Below are 10,409 nucleotides of genomic sequence, written 5' to 3'. Positions count from 1 at the left end.
ACTCTGCTGTCCTGGCGTCGTGAGGGAGCTTGTTCCACCATTGGGGTGCCAGAGCAGCGAACAGTTTTGACTGGGCTGAGCGGGAACTGTGCTTCCTCAGAGGTAGGGAGGCGAGCAGGCCAGAGGTGGATGAACGGAGTGCCCTTGTTTGGGTGTAGGGCCTGATCAGAGCCTGAAGGTACGGAGGTGCCGTTCCCCTCACAGCTCCGTAGGCAAGCACCATGGTCTTGTAGCGGATGCGAGCTTCGACTGGAAGCCAGTGGAGAGAGCGGAGGAGCGGGGTGACGTGAGAGAACTTGGGAAGGTTGAACACCAGACGGGCTGCGGCGTTCTGGATGAGTTGTAGGGGTTTAATGGCACAGGCAGGGAGCCCAGCCAACAGCGAGTTGCAATAATCCAGACGGGAGATGACAAGTGCCTGGATTAGGACCTGCGCCGCTTCCTGTGTGAGGCAGGGTCGTACTCTGCGAATGTTGTAGAGCATGAACCTACAGGATCGGGTCACCGCCTTGATGTTGGTGGAGAACGACAGGGTGTTGTCCAGGGTCACGCCAAGGCTCTTAGCACTCTGGGAGGAGGACACAAGGGAGTTGTCAACCGTGATGGCGAGATCATGGAACGGGCAGTCCTTCCCCGGGAGGAAGAGCAGCTCCGTCTTGCCGAGGTTCAGCTTGAGGTGGTGATCCGTCATCCACACTGATATGTCTGCCAGACATGCAGAGATGCGATTCGCCACCTGGTTGTCAGAAGGGGGAAAGGAGAAGATTAATTGTGTGTCATCTGCATAGCAATGATATGAGAGACCATGTGAGAATATGACAGAGCCAAGTGACTTGGTGTATAGCGAGAATAGGAGTGGGCCAAGAACAGAGCCCTGGGGGACACCAGTGGTGAGAGCACGTGGTGCGGAGACAGATTCTCGCCACGCCACCTGGTAGGAGCGACCTGTCAGGTAGGACGCAATCCAAGCGTGGGCGGCGCCGGAGATGCCCAGCTCGGAGAGGGTGGAGAGGAGGATCTGATGGTTCACGGTATCAAAGGCAGCAGATAGGTCTAGAAGGATGAGAGCAGAGGAGAGAGAGTTAGCTTTAGCAGTGCAGAGAGCCTCCGTGACACAGAGAAGAGCAGTCTCAGTTGAATGCCCAGTCTTGAAACCTGACTGATTAGGATCAAGAAGGTCATTCTGAGAGAGATAGCAAGAGAGCTGGCCAAGGACGGCGCGTTCAAGAGTTTTGGAGAGAAAGGAAAGAAGGGATACTGGTCTGTAGTTGTTGACATCGGAGGGATCGAGTGTAGGTTTTTTTCAGAAGGGGTGCGACTCTCGCTCTCTTGAAGACGGAAGGGACGTAGCCAGCGGTCAAGGATGAGTTGATGAGCGAGGTGAGGTAGGGGAGAAGGTCTCCGGAAATGGTCTGGAGAAGAGAGGAGGGGATAGGGTCAAGTGGGCAGGTTGTTGGGCGGCCGGCCGTCACAAGACGCGAGATTTCATCTGGAGAGAGAGGGGAGAAAGAGGTCAAAGCACAGGGTAGGGCAGTGTGAGCAGGACCAGCAGTGTCGTTTGACTTAGCAAACGAGGATCGGATGTCGTCAACCTTCTTTTCAAAATGGTTGACGAAGTCATCCGCAGATGGTTGACGAAGTTCTTAATTTCTATATTTTTGACATTGTGGTGGTATCATTTTACTTCCATGTAGAGGCCTAAATATGTTATCTGCGGCTCTGGGAGAAATGTATTTTGAGTGAGTATGCATTTCGTGTGACAAGAAAATCTTTAAAATAGTAATTTCTGGGGTCTGCGAAATAGATTATGTGACAATTGTGGCAGAAACGCATTTAAGCGCAAATATTGATATAATAACCATCATATCGAAGTACACTTGGGGTCACGCGATGGTATGTTATGTTGTACAACCACCACAACGTGGAAAAGCATGAAGAGTTTATAGGTAGATTAAATACCGTTAATTATGATGAATTTATACTTGTTAACCTGTTGAATGTGAAGTGGATGGCTGTATTAAACATATCTTCATGAGAGGACCATGAACAGTACCTAGTAATGCCTTATACTGTTAGAAAGCGGCTTTGTTGCTTTTTGGGGGTATTTATTATTTGTATTAACTTTTTGCACTAGCACACACTGCTCTAGTAAATAGAATGAAAAAATAAACATTTTAGATTTAATTTTCAAGTTTCATTCTCTATGAACAACCAATTCATGAAAAATGACAATTGATATGCTATGAGATTTCAGCTGCCTAATTACTGTAACTTTACATAAAAGTAACAAGCTTCCTGTCCCATCAGAACATGCAAGAGTATTGTAGCAAATACATATTTAAATGCAATTTAAAATAACGTTTGAATTTGATTTGACATTGCACTTTTAATTGGTCCAATATTTTTTAGAGCGAAATAGGCTGTGTCACCAGTAGGGTTTCCAACTTTCTCACTACCAAATAAGGGACAAAAGGTGGCGTGCCATTGCACGGTGCCGCTGCGGTGTGGGTATGGTGTTGTGGGAATGAATACAGTGTATATTCTTATTAAATTGGAAAGGCAAAACATTTTTATATTCCATTTAGTCTATAACTACTAAAACTGTATCATCATGTAAACGTATGTGAATAAACCTCCAAATAAATGATCAAAGAAATCACAATTTGGCCCTTAACAGCAAAAAAAAAATGTTTTAAACATTTCAAATGCAAGAGGAAAAGAGGGGCATGAGTCACTCACCAAGTCTACTTTTTTCCATGGATACTTTTTTCTGCTCGACTGTTTCAAGCAATCCTTTGCCCTTTTGCATAGCCAGAGAGAAGTCCTTACATGACAAGTCACAGTTCACAGATATTTGAAGTTCATTTTTGATCAGCTCTGTGCTGCATCCGTTTCTTGAGTCTGACCATTTAATGGTCATCAGAGAGAAAATCCTCTCTACAAAGGCATTTGAGCCTGGCACACTGAGGACAAATGAGACAATCCTGAACATGTTGATCAAGTTGGCTTTATCTAGGTTTTGGAAAACTGCCACCTACTTCTCACTGGTGGATTTTGTGGTATCCTGTCTGTCTTTCTGTATTTCCTCCCGGCTAGCACAAAACTCTTCATAGAGTTGGTCCATACTGACTGTCTGTCATTTTCAGGGCAACCACCACCTGCTCCAGGTCAGTGAAGGAGAGCTCCTCATAGAGGCCGATTGGTTTCAGTTTCAACGTTACATTTTCTGGTGAGAAATCAAACCACTTGTCAATGTATGTAATGACAGTGTTATAGAACTTCAAAGTCCTGTTGCTGCTTGGACGTTTGCGCTTACAGCTGCTTTGCTTGGTCTGGTATCCAAAAAGCTTTCCTGTTTCCGCTGAAGCATCTTCATTTTGAATTTGGACTTCCTCGTAAACATCGGGGATGCAGAGCGTTGTTTCCTCCAGGTTTTTATGAGTTGGTCAAAAAAACACCCCACGTTGTGGAAAAAACACAGATAAATCTCAGCGGGTTCCGTTTTTCCTTCATACTCAAAAATACTCTTCAGTGCCACAGGACAGGTCTCCCCAAGGGACCTGAGGTATGTAGTAAGAGCTGGCCAGCTTTGCAGGAGACGATCGACAGCTGGTTGAAGAGAGAGCCATCTAGTGCAAACATGTCGCAGAATTTCACGCCACTCAATGTCAACAAAGGCAACACATGCACGCAGTTCCTCTCTTAGGGAAGCAGATACTGAGAAGTGGCTGTAGATCTTTAAAACATTGTCTCAATATCCACTGACAGCTGATCGCAGGCGTGCTTGCAGGCATTATGAGCTATGTGAGCTGGGCAATTAGCTTTCAGAATGTGTTTGTTGGCATTGCTCAATAACTGGTAAACGGAGTGGTTTTCCAAAGTTGACATTTGCATTATCTGCTGCATAGGCTGTGATGTGTCTAATTTCCAGTTCACGCTTTTCCAGACAGTTCATCAGTCATTTTCAGTTTCAGCACTGTCTTCATAAACGTCAAGTAACTTGCACTGCACTCCATTAGACACAGAGAAATATCTCACGCACACTGGAAACATTTTTTCTATTTCCCTTGTTTGAGGCATCACTGGCAACTGAGAAGTACACGGGCTCACCTTCGGTCCGGGACAGATCATCCAAAATAACCCGCACAGTCTTTGGCCAATTGAGAATCCTCGACGGCATAAAGTACAGAAAGCTTTAGTCGAGTCACCACTGACGGGCTTAACACACGTCTTATTTGCTTCCCATTGTTTGTTGTCGCTGCACTGTCTTTTCTTTTTTGCAGGTTTATCCATATTTCGTTGATATGCCAAACCGACCGAACAACAACAGAAATGACTTTGCAGGAATTGCTGTGTTTACGCGATACTGTGATTGGATGAATATAGGGGACAAGGGAGATTCCGTATGGGACAAACCAATTTAGCCCAATATAAGGGACATCCCGGCTAATACGGGACAGTTGGCCAAAACTCCATCCCACCAAAATAAGCCTTCCTTTCAAACAGCTCTTACACTAAAGAGGCATTATCATAATGTTCACAATTTCACAGTATTATTTCAACCTCATAGTGTGGAAATGTATATAACACACAGGATATCCACATTTTTGACAGCTCTGGTCCTTTATCATTTTTAACTAAAACTGTTAATAGTAAGTCAAATGTGTACTATTTAATCGAACAAAATCCGGTTTTTAAATCTCACAGTAATGTCAATTGCAGATGGTAGACTGTATTCTTCCATGTTCATGATCACCAACGAGAAATAGAATTCAAGACATGACAAGATCGTATGAATAGTCTATTATTCTAATTGAGATTTGCCACTGGCAGACAGGTGGGCCTACCATGCATTCATCCAGATGCAGAGTTAACACCAGACATACACAGTTGTTCTCTTATGATGTGCTTGTTGTTCCAGCACATAAAAACACACATTTCTCATGTCATGTAAATTCGTTCCAGAAACATTCGAATCAATATCACTTCAAGCCCCCAGTTGAGGTTTGGGGCAAGGTGTTGGAATCTGTATCGGAGGCCCCGTTTATTCCAGTTCAGAGAATTACGAAGCGCTGTGAATATTTCCGGTAAAAAGTGCAGTTTGCAAGGACTACAAACAGTAAGTGTGGTAGTAGGCCTACCAGTGTCAAGCAGGGCTGCTTTTCAGGCTTTAGGCTACATGGAGTTGAAACTAACTTTGAGAGCAACTGTTTATTTCTTAAATTTAAATGATAAAAAACACCTTATTATTCATAACTGTTAGTGTATATTTTATAAAGTGTACCATACTTTTAATATATTTTATTATCCATATTTTTTTTATCAAATTCATCTCTTTTATTGCCTTGTTTGTTTTTTAATTGAAGTGAGGCCCTTTATCTACTTCCCCAGATTCATATGAATTCATGAGACCCATAGACTTCCAGTTATTGCGCTAATGCTAGTTAGCATTGGCTCGTGAAACGACCTCATACTTCCTTCATACTGGACACAGAGGCATAAAAATGGTATCCACAAGTTCATCTGAATCTGGGGAAGTAGATGAATGGCCTTATTTCCAAAATCCCTAAGTATCCCTTTAACTTTATAGTCTGTCATTCTTATTAAGATGTTTTTAAAATGTATGAACTAATCCCAAGGACTGCAGTGATACTACGTAAATAAAGGTTTGGAGCAGCCTGATTGACTGCTGAACTGACCTGGGGGTTGAGAATGATGACAAGGTGTTAAGAGCTATTAGCATGAGCTATTAGCTTCTACTTGTTACACCCTGAAGACGATGTCCGCACCCATGTGGGAATCTAATTAGCATCATTAAAAAAATCCCCATCAAAATCTCTGTTTAAGATAGAGAGTACTTTATTCCTCCATAAACATTGGCCTGGGAGTGGGAGCCTCACATCTCAATACTTGGTGGCAGGTAGCCTAGCGGTTAAGAGTATTTGGCCAGTAACTGAAAGGTCGCTGGTTTGGATCCCTGAGCCGACTAGGTGAACAATCTGTCTGTGTCCTTGAGCAAGAAACGTAACCCTAATTGCTCCTGTAAGTTGCTCTGGATAAGAAATGACTAAAATATAATACTGTTCGTATTTTTATTTTTTTCACGTAAATGCACTGTACTTTAAGCTTTAAAACGGAAAAGTTCTCTCTACCTCATGGCAAGATGTATACAATTGCAGAATATTAGCTTAAAAGCTACAACAACCAAAAACCTCTGCTCCAAGACAAAATGTGTAGAATTGCGGGGAATTAGCTTGAAAACTGCAAGATTTTCTCTCTGATGCCTGGAGGCAGTCCTTTAAAATATTTCTTCCCAGGGCCTGAGACTTGGTTCGTCCGGCTATGCACTGAAGTCATAGTCATAGTAAAACACTTGTACACTATTTTTTTTTTTATCTCACTCAAGTTGTGTTCTGGTTATGAGTGGGTCCCCGATTCATTTAGCTTCACAAACGGGGTTTTCCCGGCTCCAAAATGTTTGAGCACCCCTGCAATACAGTACCGTGCCTTAGACTGCTGCTCCGCTGGGCACCAGTTCGAGTAGCCTACTGTTGGCTGCATGCAGGCTATGCACATCTCGTGTCAATTCTTATGCGGATTAATAAATAAACATATTTGTAGGGGGTTGATGTATTTTCCATTAGGGAAAATATTTTATTTTTATTGTTTTATTACAGTAAGCAATAAAGGCAATGCAAGCAATAAATCATTGGACAATGATTTATTGTATGACAAAACAAGCAAGTATAGTGACATATGTGACAAAACAAGCAAGTGTAGTGTAGAGAATCATTATACCATGTAATATATTTTCCATAACCAAAAATATTATATGTTCAGCTGTTCGAAGCTGGTGTACAAAGCTGAAAGTAAAAGATGCAAAAACAAAACTTAAGAACAGGAAGCATAGAAATAGCGCATAAAGAACAGATCTACCGTTTCTTAGACTTGCTTTCAATGAGAATCACAAATCTAACCAATGTGATCACACCATCGTGCGCACTCTCTCTCCTTTCAAACTCCCACCAGTTCTGTCTGTTTCCTGAAGTTGTAAGTCAGAATGGGTGTAGTAGTCCTACGGGAATGTGAAATAAATCTTCCTTGACTAAACTCTAAGTATGTGCTTATCAGCAAAACACAATATAGGCCTTTAATATAATGATAATACAGTATAATGACGATAGGTAGCCCAATGGCAGGTAGCCTAGCAATTAGAGAAGTGAGCCAGCAACCAGAGGGTTTTCAGTTCAAATCTCGGGTCTGACAGGGAAAAATCTGTCAGGAATTATGCTGGCTACAAGAAGATTGCTGGTATCAAATCCAATAGAGCCCACAGAGGAGGTGTCATAATACCCATAAAACCTAGTGGTCAAACAGGGAAATGGTTCCAATCGTTTTTCCAGCATTCATTTCAGAAACACTTAAAATGAATCTCAAATTCGAAAATGCTAATTAGCATCAAAGTAGACATCATGCAAGACTAATAATCCCTGCAAGCTACCGCATATCATCTCTAGCCGGCAATTTTGCTAACAGGTACATTTAAACACATTTAGTCAATATATTCATTACAACATTTATCAAATAAAATAACATTTTATTGGTCACATACACATTTAGCAGATGTTATTGCGGATGTAGCGAAATGCATGCGTTCCTAGCTCAAACAGTGCAGTAGTATCTAACAATTCACAACAATAAACACAAATCTAAAAGTAAAAGAATGGAAGTAAGAAATATATACATATTAGGACGAGCAATGTCGTAGTGGCATTGACTAAAATACAGTAGAATAGAATACAGTATATACATATGAAATGAGTAAATCAGTAGGTTAACATTATTAAAGTGACTAGTGTTCCATTATTAAAGTGACGAGTGATTCAATGTCTTGTTTCTAAATAGGACAGCAGCCTCTAAGGTGCAGGGTTGAGTAACCGGGTGGAAGCCAGCTAGGGATGGAGATTTAACAGGCTGATGGCCTTGAGATAGAAGCTGTGTTTCAGTCTCTCGGTCCCAGCTTTGATGCACTTGTACTGACCTCGACTTCTGGATGGTAGCGAGGTGAACAGGCCAAGGCTTGGGTGGTTGTTGTCCTTGATGATCTTTTTGGCCTTCCTGTGACATCGGGTGCTGTAGGTGTCCTAGAGGGACAGGCAGTGATACAGCCCGACAGGATGCTCTCAATTGTGAATCGATAAAAGTTTGTGAGGGTCTTAGGGGCCAAACCGAATTTCTTCAGCCTCCTGAGTTTGAAGAGCCGATGTTGCGCCTTCTTCACCACACTGTCTGTGTGGGTGGACCATTTCAGATTATCAGTGATGTGTACGCTGAGGAACTTGAAGATGTTTCACCTTCTCCACTGCGGTCCAGTCGATGTGGATAGGGGCGTGCTCCCTGTGCTGTTTCCTAAATCCACGATCAGCTCCTTCATTTTGTTGACGTTGAGGGAGAGGTTATTTTCTTGGAACCACTACGCCAGGGCCGTCACCTCCTCTCTGTAGGCTGTCTTGTCATTGTTGGTAATCAGGCCTACTACTGTTGTGTCGTCTGCAAACTTGATGATTGAGTTGGAGGAGTGCATGGCCACGCAGTCATGGGTGAACAAGGAGTACAGGAGGGGGCTTTTATTAATAAACTTATTGCAATAAGGGAGCTGGTCACACCACACACAAAGTGAAAGGAGTGAGAGCCCGAGCACAAAGAGTACGGAAGCCTTATATAGTAAAGCTGTCTTATACAAGCATCTGCAAAACACGTGACCTTATGTATGTGTATGTGGGGAGAGACGAAACTGGGTTACGGGGTACAGGCTATAATGAAAAGGTTGTCTCATTCTGTCGCAACTGAGGGAGGACAATAGGTGCCAAAGTGACAGGAAGTCACTCCAGACGTACTTCCTCTAACAGTAGCTCAACGGTTCCCCCAAGTTGGGCAAGCAAGCACCTTTGCCTGTCGGCCCAGATGATGTATGGTCCTACCCCTACACACATACACACAAGCACGAACCTTTCAACCAGAAACAGGCTCCACACAGAACAACAGCCGTACCCCTGGTGTGCAGGATATAACACATTGCTCTGTCTCCAGTTAAGCTAAGAGGAACTAGTTAGTTTCTATCAGCTCTTGGCTGAGCGTCCAGACATCATGGGGTCATACCACACACACACACAACAGTTAGAACAGGCCTATACTAACGCACACACACTTCTCTATCTTATATGATTTAGTTTCTTTAACAATCTCAAGCCCAAAGCCTAGGCTTAAAGAAGGATATTTTAGTACACAAGCATTAGTAAGGTTTTACAGAAAATGCCCTCACAGGCCCCTGGGCACATGCCCTGCATGCCCGGTCTGTAACGATCTTCGTAAGGAGGAGACCAAGGTGCAGCGTGATAAGTGCTCATGATACTTTTATTTAGCTCAGAACACACACAAAAAAAAAAGGAAAACGAACGTCACATTCTGCAGGCTTACACAGAGCTGTACAAAAACAAGATCCCACAACTGAAGGTGGAAAAAAGGGCTGCCTAAGTATGATTCCCAATCAGAGACAACGAAAGACAGCTGCCTCTGATTGGGAACCACACTTGGCCATACACAAAGAAATAGAAAACATAGAATGCCCACCCCACATCACACCCTGACCTAACCAAATAGGCTCTCTAAGGTCAGGGCGTGACACGGTCGGTATTCAGCCATGATTACTACAAGTTTAGAGAGCTGGCTAGATTAACTTTACAATCTAAATATTGTTAGCTGACATGGCTAATTGAGTGACTGTCAGTGACTGACATAACAAGAGAAAAAACTGCTGAGGCTCAACAACATTTCTAAATTTGTCACGGTTGTCGTCTGGAATGGTGGACCAAAACGCAGCAGGAATGTGGATGCTCATCTTGATATTTATTGAAACCAAGAAAACACCAAAATAACAAACGACGAAGAACTCACGAACAACCAAACAGTCTTGTAAGGCTCACACACGCAAAACAAGAGACAATCTCCCACAAACACTAAACCAAACACATACCCATATATAGGACTCTCAATCAGAGGCAACGAGAAAGCACCTGCCTCCAATTGAGAGTCCAACCCCCCATTAACCTAAACAAGAAATACAACTAACTAGACTAAACATAGAAATACATTAACAAGGAACAGTGCCCCAAAACCCCGGAATACATAAATCAAATACCCTTCTACAAAAACACCACCCCCGAACCACATAAAACAAATACCCTCTGCCACGTCCTGACCAAACTACAATAACAAATAACCCTTATACTGGTCAGGACGTGACAAAATTGCAGTAAATTGAGACCCTGACTTCCCCCGACTGGGGTTGTTAATCCGGTACTGTGTGATCTCGCTCTCCGTGGCTGATATGAGTAACTTTTAAACAGGTT

Source organism: Salmo salar, chromosome ssa12 (assembly GCF_905237065.1).
Source record: "Salmo salar chromosome ssa12, Ssal_v3.1, whole genome shotgun sequence".
NCBI lineage: Eukaryota > Metazoa > Chordata > Actinopteri > Salmoniformes > Salmonidae > Salmo > Salmo salar.
Note: the sequence above shows the minus strand (reverse complement) of the source record.